The 13091-nt window shown below is 42.9% G+C and overlaps 1 protein-coding gene across 7 annotated transcripts in view; it reads right to left on the bottom strand.

The window, feature by feature from the left end:
- Positions 1–8506, bottom strand: part of Rnf111 (ring finger protein 111) — an 82874-nt gene extending 74368 nt beyond the window's left edge. Inside the window, exon 1 of one of the 7 annotated variants that reach the window (XM_029565270.1) lies at positions 7915–8506. The gene's annotated coding sequence lies outside the window, so the exon portion shown is untranslated. Of the gene's footprint in view, positions 1–7464; positions 7662–7914 lie in introns of those variants that run through there. The other 6 variants (XM_029565268.1, XM_029565271.1, XM_008836871.3 and 3 more) reach the window with 6 other exon arrangements.
- Between the last annotated feature and the right edge of the window lie 4585 nt (positions 8507–13091).

The following is a 13091-nucleotide window of genomic DNA, read 5'->3' as shown; positions in this document are numbered from 1 at the left end:
TGCACCATCACTACAAATGTCAACTACTGTTGACATTAGTTACACAGCAAATAAAAACTCAATGTCATTATGAAATAGTTTCAACCTGACAGACCTCTTGAAATACTCAAAGACCTCATGCATTTTGAGAACTGCTTTCTGGATATACACACAACACACATAAACAGTAAGAGAAATGTATTTCCAGAGAAAAGACCTGGGTAGGAAGGTGAAGACAGACAGCAAGGAGCTCTACCTCTACCTCTACATTCTTTGCACTTGGTGAATTTGTGCCTCATTTGAATTACCTAAAACAAAACTTCCTTAAAAAACAAGGAATGTGCCAGGCTTGGTGGCACACACCTTTAATCCCAGCATTTGGGAGGCAGAAGCAGGTGATCTTTGTGAGTTTGAGACCAGCCTGGTCTACATAGTGAGTTCCAGGACAGCTGGGAGACCCTGTTTCAAAAAGACAAAAAGAAAAACAAGAAATGTGGGGCTAGAGAGATAACTCAGTAGTTAAGAGCACTGGCTATAAGAGCACTGGCTATTCTTACAGAGGACCTGGGGTCCGGCTCCCTGTATTCATATGGTAGCTAACAAGTGTCTGTAATTCCATATCAAGGAGATCTGACACCCTCTTTTGACCTCCGTAGGCACTGCACAAACGTGGTGCACTTACATACATGCAGGCAAAACACTCATGCACATAAAATAAAAAAATTTTTAAAAAAGAACTTCAGAGGCCGGGCGTGGTGGCGCATGCCTTTAATCCCAGCACTTGGGAGGCAGAGACAGGCGGATCTTTGTGAGTTCGAGGCCAGCCTGGTCTACATAGTGAGTTCCAGGACAGCTGGAGCTACAGGGAGACCGTCTCAAAAAGAGACACACACACACACACACACACACACACACAAAGAACTGTAAACTAACATCAAGTAAATAGAGCCAAAGTGAGGTAGCACCTGCCTCAAATCTCAATGACTTGGGAAGTAAAGACAGGAACATCAAAAGGTCAAAGCCAGCCTCAGCTACATAGCAAGTTCCATGCCAAATTATGAGAGACCTTGCCTCAAATTTTAAAAAAGAAAAAGAAAAATACAAACATACTACCAAGAACTAGGAACACACTGGCTGAAAGGGTAAGGCCCTAAACTCAAGAAAGGAGAGAAAAGAATTATCAATGTATACACACACAAAAAAAAAATTTTTTTTTTTGTCCTTGCAGTGCTAGGAATCAAACCTGGGGGTCTGAGTATGCTAGGTAAATGCTCTACCACTGAGCTCATGTGCAGCCACCAGAATAATTTTAATTTTTATATTATTATATGCCCACACACAGTGGTAAAATGGTTGCAAAATATACCAAAATGTAACAGCAACTGCCTATAATGTGCTCTGCATTTCCAATATACATATAAATTCTAGGGGCTGGCTCAGTCAGTAAAGTGCTTGTCACAAGAACCCACCTAAAACAGCCAGGCATGGTGACACTTCCTTGTAATATCTGCACTGGGGAGGCTGAGACAGGTGACTCTCTGGAGCTCACTGAACAGTCTAGTTAAGTGAGTTCCAGATCAGTGACAGACCCTGTCCTCTACCTTTCCCCGTACCTTCCCTGCAAAGAAAACATAAGTGGACAACATATAAGGAACAACATGCAAGGTTGTCTGGCCTCCATACATACGTGTACACACACCAGCTCAAACACACATACATACAAAGACACAAGAAAATTCTATAACTTTTATTCTTTAGGGAGGTAAGAATTCTACTATTAACCATCCATACCCCATACCCCTTTTTCTGCAGTGCTGGGGAATAAACTCAAGGCCCTGAACATGTTAGGCAGGCATTCAACCACTGAGCTAAATCGCCAGCCCTTTTTTCTCCCTCAATCCTCAGTCTCCATCTCTACAATCTATGGGCATGTTCTTACATAAGCATAACACCATCATCATCTCCAGCAATATTACAATATCTTTCTAATTAATATTCATTGACATTTAATTCTTATAAGTATTCCTATAATTCCATACCTAGGAGGTGAGGCAGAAGGATCCTGAGTTCAAGTTCAGTTTGAGCTACACAGCCAGACCCTTTCAATGACTTTCGGGCTGACAAGATGGCTCATCAGGTAAGGGGGGGAGGGCTGTCTCTAAGCCAGACAACCTAAGTTCAATCCTCAGAACCCATAGGATGGAAAAAAAGAACCAAATCCTGAAAGTTGTCCTTGACCTCCACACTTGTACATACACTAAATAAAAATGCAATTAAGGTGGCTAGAGAGATGGTTCAGCAGTTAAGAGTACTAGTTGCTCTTGTGGAGGACCCAGGTTCAGTACCCAGCACCCACATGCCAGCTAACAACTATCCATAACTCAAGTTCCAGGGACGTGACACCCTCTTCTGGCCTCCATAGGTATTGAATGCATGTAGGGCACTTACATACATGTAGGCAAAACACTTGTATACATAAAATTAAAAATTAATTTAAATATCATTAAAAATGTTTTTTAAAAGACCTAAGATTGTTCTAAATTATGTGTATATGAGGTTGGGGGGCGGTGCACATGTAAGTGCTGGTGCCATTGGAGCCCAGAAGAGGGCATCAAATCCCCTGAAGCTGGAGTTACAGAAGGTTTGAGAGCTGCACAGTGCAGGTGCTGGGAACCAAACTAGGGTCCTCAGCAAGAGCAGTATGTGCTCTTAACTGTTGAGCCAGCTCTTCTGCCCCTTAAAAAGTCTTTTACACTTGCACCACTTGAATTAGGTTGCTTTACATAAAATATTTGTAATCTGGTGTCATCAACTATCAGCAGTTACAATAAACTTAACAGAGAAGCCAAACAATTCATTTATATATTATAAATTATATATAACTTTCCAGAGTGAAAATCAATCCAATGCATCTGCTATTCCTGCAATCGACAGCACTCTGTCTAGACATTGAGATCACCTACAAAAGGTGGCTGTACCTTGTCTCTTAATCTATGGAAGAACCTCACTTCCATTCATTCTCTAGTCATGATCTTATTTTTTTTATGGAACTTAACATTACCTATTCTGTTTATTTGATTTCCACTCAACAGAATGTCCACTATAAGAAGTTTCCTTCGTTACTGCAGACCAGTGACAGTACCTACAACATGAACCATTCAATAAATACTTACTGAATAAATCGTAATGTATCTCTACTTGAAGTGTAAGCTCTAGGAAGTGTTTTTAGACATTTGTAGCTTGTTCTTCATCTAACGGTAATTTCTGAATACCAAGAGAAACCTGGGCACACTATTAACAACAATCTGGGAAATAGAAGAAAAAATAGAGGGCAAGGTATTCAAACGTAATTCTGGACTTTGCTGAATAATTCCAAGTTTCTGAAAGAAAAGTAAGTTATTTAGGACTGTTTTAAAAATAATATCACAGGGCTGCTCAGCAGTTAAAAGCACTTGCTGTTCTTGCAGAGGACTCAGGTTTGGTTCCCAACATCAACTTGACAGGAAACAACTGTCCTTAACTCCAGTTCCAGAGGATTTGATGCCATCTTCTGGCCTTCACAAGCATTGTACAACACAGCTACACTTACATACATGCAAGCAAAACACTCACACATTAAAAAAGTTAGGAAAAGGAATTAAAAGTTTCATTTTTATCAACAGTGAGGTGGCTCATGCCAGTCATCCCAGCACTTAAGAGGGTAGAGGCAAGAGGATAAAAAATTCAATGTACTCCCTAGTTTTATAGCAAGTTCAAGAACAGCCTAGGATATATGAGACCCTGGTCTCAAAAACAAAACAATGGGAGCCAGGCCTGATGGCACGGGCCTTTAATCCCAGCACTTGGGAGGTAGAGGCTAGCAGATCTCTGTGAGCTCAAGGCTAGTGAGTTCCAGGCCAGCTGGGGCTACAGGGAGACCCTGTCTCAAAATGACCAAAGCAATGGGGCTAGAGAGATAGCTCAAACATGAAGAGCACTTGCTGTTCTTCTGAGGAACCAGGGTTCAATTCCCAGCACCCACATGGTGACTCTGTCACCCTCTTCAGGTCTTTCAGGGCACTACACACCTATCAGTATACATACCAACAATCAAAACACTTACAAATAAATTAATTTTAAAAAAAAACAAAAACATTTTCACCAGGCGTGGTGGCGCACACCTTTAATCCCAGCACTTGGGAGGCAGAGGCAGGTGGATCTCTGTGAGTTCAAAGGCAAGTTGGTCTACATAGTAAGTTCCAGGACAGCTGGGACTAAAGGGAGACCCTGTCTCAAAAAGACAAAATAATAATAATAATAATAATAATAATAATAATAATAATAATTTCTTGGGAGGCAGAGGCAGGTGGATCTCTGTGAGTTCAAAGGCAAGTTGGTCTACATAGTAAGTTCCAGGACAGCTGGGACTAAAGGGAGACCCTGTCTCAAAAAGACCAAAAAAATAAATAAGAATTTCATAGTAAGAACCTCCTCAAAACTATAAAAAATTGCTAAAGCAGGACACTTTGGCTCATGCCTGTAATCCTAGGACTTTAGAGGCTGAGGCAGGATTGTTGTGACTTACAGGCCAGCCTGGGCTATATATTAAGAACCAGGCCATAGCAAGACCCAATCCCAGGCAAAAAAACAAAGAAAACAAAAAAACCTTGAGTGATTTCTACAATGGACAGCACCAGGAACAAAAAGCATGGCTTTTATCATTGGCTCATGCATGTATGTAAAACTCCTTTATTTGCATATATGCATCAAGAAGGAATTCATACTCTCAATATAATATTTCTTTCTGGAGATTTGATCCTGGATGAATCCAACAGTGAATACCAAACTAAAAGTAGAATTCATTAAATCTGGGACCCATACTCCACTCCCCCCAAAAAATAGGCACCTAGAATAAACACCATTTATCTACCTTATATTCATTACACCAGTTGAGAAAGGTATAAGCCCAAGCCCAGATCTAGCATATAACAGCCAAGTTACACCTAAAATCCAGATCGCCTTTCTCTAGTCCTACACTCTTCTTCTAAGAAAATGTCACTCACAGAACATTAACGTCAAGTTCCGGCAAATTTTAATTACTATTATTTTTTGAACTGTCATATTTCCTGCTACTGAAGTTCCAGTCAATGAGGGAGGGGGGAGTCAAAGCAGGAGCACATATGCCATAACTAAAGATTAATACTAAAGCCCTTTCTTAACATGACATAAATAAAAGAAACATTAACACTCTAAATGGTTTGATTCAGTAAGTTTTCTGGTCTACATTTTCAACTTGAAAGAAAAATATGTTCTTAGAAGCACTGCTAAATGACTACTCCTTTGCTTTACACAAGTAAACTGTTGTTCCCTAACTATAAACATCAGCATAACTATGTCTCCATTACATATAAATAAGGAGTACCAGGGCTGGAGAGATGGCTCAGCAGTTAAGAATACTGGCTGTTCTTGCAGAAGACCCAGGTTCGAATGCCAGCACCCACATGGCAGCTAACGACTATCCATAACTCTAGTTCCAGGGGATCCAACAGCCTCTTCTGTCCTCCACCGGCATTGCATGACACAGGTGCACTTATCTACATGTAGGCAATATGCACATACACATAAAACATAACAATAAATACATATTTTTAAAAATAAAAGTAAAAATAAATAAATATGGAGTACCGAAGTGAAGCTTGCCAAGGTCTAACTTCTGCTACAATATATTTTCATTAAAATGAAAAATGTTTTTAATTATACTTTTCTTCAAATGCAAACTCTAAGTCCAAGTACAATGGCAGGAGCCTGTAGTCCCAGCTACTCAGGAGGCTGAGGAAGGAGGATCCCTTGAGTCTAGGAGTTAGAGGCTGTTTCTAAAGATCTAAGACACAAGTGACCAACAGACACCCATAGGAAAAGTGAAAGAAGAAAACCACACACATAAGACAACAATCCTGGGGCTGGAGTGATGGCTCTGCAGTTAAGAACACTGGCTGTTCTTGCACAAGACCCAGGTTCGAATCTCAGCACCCACATGGCAGCTAACAACTGTCTGTAACTCCAGTTCCAGGGGATCCGACAGCCTCTTCTGACTTCCAAGGGCATTGCACAAGACAAGTGCACTTACCTACATGTAGGCAATACACAAATACACATAAAATAAAAATAATAAATAAAATATTTTTTTAAAAAGACAACAATCCTGACAAGCCTCGTCTTGTTAATTTTTCCTATATTATTATCAAGTCCAATTCATGAATATCTCATTTATTCAAATACTAAGAATCTTTAGGTGGAAAGCAAGCAGGAGACAATAAAATTTGTCCAAGGTTAAAAGGTCAGAGAGTATATTTAAAGCTTAAAAATAATTTAAGCCGGGCGTGGTGGTGCACACCTTTAACCCCAGCACCCGGGAGGCAGAGCCAGGCGATCTCCGTGAGCTAAAGGCCAGCCTGGTCTACATAGTGAGTTCCAAGACAGCTGGGGCTACAGGGAGACCCTGTCTCAAAAAGACCAAAACAACAACAACAACAACAACAAAAATTTAAGCTTCTCTTCAGAGTTGAAATGCTTCCTCCTTATGTGTTACAAATGTAACCAAAGACTACCCTTTAAAATGAAAACTGTTTCTAGTAATATGAACATTTTCACTAAACGAAAAAAACTGTAGCAGGTCGAGTTCAGCTCCCAGCACCCTCCTAGGGAGACTGGAAACTGCCTGTAACTCCAGCTGCAGGGAACCCAACACTGTCTTCTGGTCTCTGCAGGCCACCTATACTCACATGCACATACCCACACAGAAGACACACACAAATACTCCTAATTTTTTTTTAAAGTGTAATGTAGATGACTACCCTAATAAAGCTAAGTAAAATCAAGATTATGGAAAGAACTATGCAATCTCAAAATCACACCATAGCTTTTACAAACACATAAATGGGAAAGCAAAGGGAACTGCCTCGGCTCATCTTTCTCCCCACTCTGTTCTGTTTGGTTAACGAGGTTCCTAAAACAGGTAAATTAAAGGGCTGCTCTTGCAGAGAACCCAGGCTCGGTTCCCAACACCCACATGTCGACTAATAACCATCTTTAACTTTTGGTCCAGGGGATCCAATGGCTTCTTCTGGCCTCCACGGGTATTGCACTACACACGTACACGTACATGCATGCAGGCAAAACAAATAAAAATAAATAAAAAGAAAATTCAAGATAAAAGGGCAAATGAAATAAAGTTTGGATCAAGTCAGGTCCAACGGCTATAAGAACTCACAATCAAGTCTGTCAGCCGACACGCTCGCTGCTACTGACCAGAGTTCTAAATTCATTCCGCACATCAATCAGGAACTGGAAAGCTTCCAACACCACAATGGAGTCACCCCACACTACAGACACGAACAAATTAAACGATGTCCTATACTTCCTGCTATTTGTTTTCACCGTTGAAACTTAACACTTGTGCCCAGGCAGACCCGTGAAGCTCTTACAACCTAGGACGCGGTGACAGACCTGTTTCCCCTTCGTCCGCACGCCGCTGACTCCGATCACATCCGAGCAGCCCAACGACAAAAGCAGCTGCTTCCCCACTGACTAGGAAGCCAGCTCCTCGCAGGAGCCGGCGTGGCGACTCCCACCACTGGCGGCCACGGCCGCAGCCCGATTCCCTGCCTTCCTCCTCCATTGTCAGTCCCCGCCTCGGTCCTCAACCCCCATCCCTACGGGAAGGGGAGGCGGGGAGCCCTCCCCTCACCCACACTCCCTCACCGGAGGCGGTGGGTGTGTCAGCAGGGCGGACGCCCGCCCCGACACAATGGGACCGCCCGACCGGCCCGGGAGCCGCAGTCATCCCCCTGCCGCCGACCCCGCCGCCGCGGCCCTTCCTCTTTCTCCCCACAGGCCGGCCCCTCCCCCGTTGCGCACGCGCGGCCGCGGCCGCTCCCCTCCCCCCGGCGCCCTTACCTTAACCATTAGCCACCCCGCGAACAGGGTCCGGGGATCGCTGACCCGCGAAGGCGGCGAGCAGGGGGGTTTTCCCGGAGAGGCGGAGGCGGAGGCGGAGCGCGCCCCGAGCCCGGCCCGGTGGCTCTCCTCAGAAGCGGCGTCTGTCACCGCCGCCACCGTGCGTGCGGCAGCGCCCGGCCTTGGCCCGCCTCTCCCGACCGGACTCCGAGCGCCTGGTCGAGGCCCACACACGGGTGCCCGCGCTCCCGAACGGCCGGCGTCTCTACCCTGCGCAGCCCCGGCGCGCCGCCACCTTCACCATCGCCGCCGCCGCCGCCGATCTCCCGGCCCTGCAGCCGCCGCCGCCGCCGCCGCCGCCGCAGCCTGACCAAGCCCTCCCCTACTGCGCGAGCGCGACACTTGGGGCCTTTTACGACAGTTCGCAAAGCGAGCGCTCCGGAGCCCTCACGCCTTCCTTAACATCTGGGTCCTGCGCGTGCTCAGATTCTTCCTGCTGGATGTCCCGCCCCCTGGCCGGGGGCCCTCCCCCTTTGTACTCGCTTTACGGGTCTGTTGGACAAGTCCGGCGACGGTAAAAGTAAACTCATTTCTTCATTTTCTTTGTTACTTACGCGTTCAACGATACTTAGACATGATTCCGGTTACATCTTGGTTAGTTTTTCGCTAAAAAGTACAACTACAGAATTATTGTCTACACTTAACGATACTCAAAACAAAAACACGGTTTAGTGTCTTTCACAACAAATGCTACCCGAATTAGTCGCGCTATTGACGTAAAGATCAAACCTCACTGTTCAGGTGAATTGTTTCCAGAATCGGGTCAAACGTGTTATTAGATAACCTGGGAACTCTGGCTATACAATCGCAGAAGTCTTTTTACTTCGTTACGGGACGTCGCAAATACTTCATTGTGTGCCTTATGAAGCTGTAAGGACGGAGCCTGGGCTCTGGAGTCAATCAGTAGACTTCCGGTCAAAAGCCGGTGATGCCGCCTAAGAGCTTTCTGATTTATTACACCTTTGTAAATCTCAATTTCCTCTTTTATAAACCAGGATAGCATTATATGCTTCAAGCGGATTTGTGAAGTGAAATAAGATGATTTATATAAAGTTCCAAATATTACTTATAATTAAATGCTCAACAAGCATTAATTCGCTCCTTTTGCGCCAGTTCATTTTTCTTAATCGTATTCACCCATGTTCTCCATATTATTCAGTAAAGGTACTTTTAAATTATAAACAAAGGGAAAATGGAAGAGCATTGAGTCAAATTCCCAGTTTTCCTAATTGCCTCGCTCTAAATGTAGAATTCCACCTGGATTGTCGACACCCACGATTTCATTATTGACTCGTGACACTGTATCCTATATTTCCAGCCCTCTCCTTTTTTTTTCTAAAGCTTTGACCTGCGTTCTTCAATAAGGTAGAGGCACTAGCCACATTCGGTTCTTGAACACTTGAAATGTAGCTAATAAGAATTGACAAGTGCTTTAAGTGAAAAACAGACATCAGCTTTCAAAAATACAGTACAAAAATGGGAAATCTCAATATTTTTTACTCTTGATTTTATGTTGAAATATTTCCAATTTGGGGATTAAATTAATGGATCTTAAGACGATCTTTAGTGTCTTTCACAACAAATGATACCCAAATCATATGTACTATTGATGTAAAGATCATGACACCTCGCTCTTCAGGTGAATTTTTTCTGAAGTCAGATCAAATGTGGTATTAAATAGACTGGGAACTCTGGCTGGGACACTGCAAGTACTAATTCACAGAAATCTGAACATGCCAAAATACAGATGGGATGATTCTTCCCACCACGCCTGAGACCGCTTAATAACATCTGGAGCTTCTTCAGTTGTCCTAACTCAGGGAGGATGAGCATCTATTAGGCAGAGGTCAAGGATGCTGCTGCTAAACACTCTAAATGCACAGGATAGACCACCACAACAAAGAATGCATTATCCCCAAACTGTTTCTTCTTTTGTTTGCTTGTTTTCTTTTTGTGGTGCTTAGGGTCAAACTCAGAGCCTCATGCATGCTATCACAGAACCACAACCCCAGCCCTGGCCCAAAGTGTTATCAAAGTTGAGAAACCCTGGGTTAAATAAAACATATTGTTAAAATTTATTTCACCTGTTTAAAAAAAAACATTTAGTATCACTACCAGATAATTAAAAGGTGGTCATAGATATCTTTAGCATATTGTATCTGCTCCCCAGACATCCCATCCTTTCCTGTCTCTGTCAATAGCAGTATCAAGTTATCCAAACTAGAAACCTCAAAGTCATCTTTGCTATTATTTCTTTCTTCTTGCCTACCTCTAATTAAATAATAAACCCATCCAATTCTGCCTCTGAGATATTCCTCTGCATATTCTCCACCTGTCTGAGCTTTTGGTGTTTGGGGGTTTAATAAATGTTTAATCAAGTATTTGCTATTTGCTAGGCATTGTGCTGGACACTGCACGTACTAAATACACATCCTACGGGCAGTGTTTTCATAGGGTCCAGGAAGTTAATCTATCCTTTAAACTCAGTGTGGAAGGGCTAAGATGGCATGACAGTGCTGACAGAACATGAAAACAGAACACCTCAGAGAAACCTAGAGGAGGTAAGGCTTAAACTGGTCAACATGAGGAAAGTCAGCTAAATGAAACAGAGACGGCACCTGGGGAGAAAGCTCCGCACGTGTTAAGATACAGAATCTTATACATGAGGCAAATTTCCTACTAGGGGTAAGCAAAAGACAAGGGGAGAAGAGGAGAGAGAAATGGATCAAAGGTTTTGATAGGTTTTGTTTTGTTTTGTGTTTTGCTTAGACTAAGAGAAGTTTTAACTACTTTCTCCTTAAAATTATAGCAAGCCACCAGGCATGGTGGCACACACCTTTAATCCCAGCACTTGGAAGGCAGAGGCAGGTGGATCTTTGTGAGTTCAAGGCCAGCCTGGTCTACCTAGTGAGTTCCAGGACAGCTGGGGCTACAGGGAGACCCTGTCTCAAAAAGACAAAAAATAAATAAATAAATAAATAAATAAAATTATAGCAAGCCATTAAAGAAAATGAATGTGAGCAATGATAATGAGACGACTATTAGACACAATTATAGAAGCAAAGTAGAGGGTTGGCTGGGAAGGAGACAAGAGTTGGGGTAGAAAACCAGCTGGGATGACAATTGACTATGAGGATGGTAGAAATGAGAATGAGAAGACAGATGTGAAAGATAAGGAAGGGGTGGCTAATGGTATATAGGGTTAAGGAGCAGGAGAAGCTCGGAGTCTTTCATGTGTATGGTGGCAAGGTAAGTCGTTGAATGGTCTTGCCATTCAAGAGTCACAGGGCCAGGCATGGTAGTGCACACCTTTAATCCCAGCACTCCAGAGGCAGAGGCAGACAGATCTCTGTGAGATTGAGGAGGCTAGCTTGGTCTACATAGTGAGTACCAGGCCAGTTGGGGCTACAGAGAAACCTTGTCTATAAATAAATAAGAGAGAGGTTTACAAAACTCAACTTCTTGGGTTTAGGACATTTTTAAATATTTATTGGGGCTGGAGAGATGGTTCAGCAGTTAAGAACACTGGTTGTTCTTGCAGAAGACCCGGGTTTGAATCCCAGCACCCACATGACAGCTAAGAATGTCTGTAACTCCAGTCCCAGGGGATCCAACAGCCTCTTCTGACTTCTGAGGGCATTGCATGACACGGGTGCACTTACCTACATGCAGGCAACACGTGCATACACATAAAATAAAAAAATATTTTATTATTTTTATTTAATGTGTATGCGTGTAATGCCTGCATGTATATAGGTGCATCTGTGTTGTGCAATGTCCAAGGAAGTCAGAAGAGGGCATCTGATCCCCTGGAACTGGAGTTACAGATGGTTGTTAGTCACCACGTGGGTGTTGGGAATCAAACCCTGATCCTCTACAAGAGCAGCCAGTGCTTTTAATTGTAAGCTATCTCTCCAGCCCAGGTTTAGGACTTTTGATTGGAGATATACCTTGTCTTTTCTGGACAAGTAGAGTTTGAAGTGTGTAATATTTGCCCAAAGTGATGATTCCAGTAAGCTGTTGGATGTATAAGTCTAGCAGTCAGAAGACCACTGGGCTAATGATAGAGGTTTGGACTCATTAACTTACATGTGATAGCTGAAGCAATAATATTAGTGAAGTTAACCGCAGAACAAGATAAAGGAAACAGAAACCTGGGATGTCTGCCATTTTGAGTTGAAGAATGGAAAGGAATTCCAAAAGGAACTGGATGTGTTGGGACAAAAAGAAAGAAAATACAAATAAAACCCAAGATATATAGGAAGTCAAGGGGGAAGAGTTTCAACAATGAAGTATGTGATTAAGGATTCATAAAAGGCCTGTTTGGCAACAAGGAGATCTATAAACACATCTGGCTTAGTGGATTATCTTGTATATTTTGGAACAGAACTCTCAGTTTAGGGTGACCTTGACACTTGGGGATTATGTGACAAAATCTGGAGATAGTTTTGGTTCTCACAACTGGAAAAATGCTACAAATAGCTGAAAAGATGTGCTAAGCATCCTACAATGCACAGGACAGTGCCCACAATGAAGAATTATCTGGACCAACATGTCACTCTCTCAGGTGAGAGGTCGTAGTGTAGAAAGTAGTAAACACTAGCTACACAAGAACTGGTACCATTTCATGAAACTAGTAGTTAATGAAAAAGAGAAACCGTTATAACAGGACTTGAAGTCAAAAGGGGGTAATGCTTTGAATTCTTTTGCTACATTGAAGGGGAAAGAGCCAGTAGAAAAATAAAAAGATAATGGGCTAAATGATGCGCTCTAGTGGACAATCAGGCTCAGATGGAAAAAATTAGTCAGTCCACGGAAACAGGTGAGGAGTGAGTGATTGTACAAATGGAATTAGGTCTGTTAGCTTGCAGGGACAAATCAAGTCTGCTCATTGGATAACCTTGATTTTTCCATGAAACACAAGGAAGGGCTACTTACCAAGAGGTTTGGAATCAGCTGGGTAAATAGTGGTTACACAGCAGAATTAAAAACATGAGACTAGCCTCTGATGTGGGGAGAACAACAAACCGAAGCAGGAATCTCAGAGCTGAAAGGCCTGAGACGGAAAGGACAGGTGCTGCGGGTTGTATCTACGGAAAAATGGGAGCTTAGAGGAC

This window comes from Nannospalax galili, unplaced genomic scaffold (assembly GCF_000622305.1).
Source record: "Nannospalax galili isolate Female #2095 unplaced genomic scaffold, S.galili_v1.0 scaffold117, whole genome shotgun sequence".
NCBI lineage: Eukaryota > Metazoa > Chordata > Mammalia > Rodentia > Spalacidae > Nannospalax > Nannospalax galili.
This window is presented reverse-complemented; position numbering and strand designations above follow the sequence as displayed.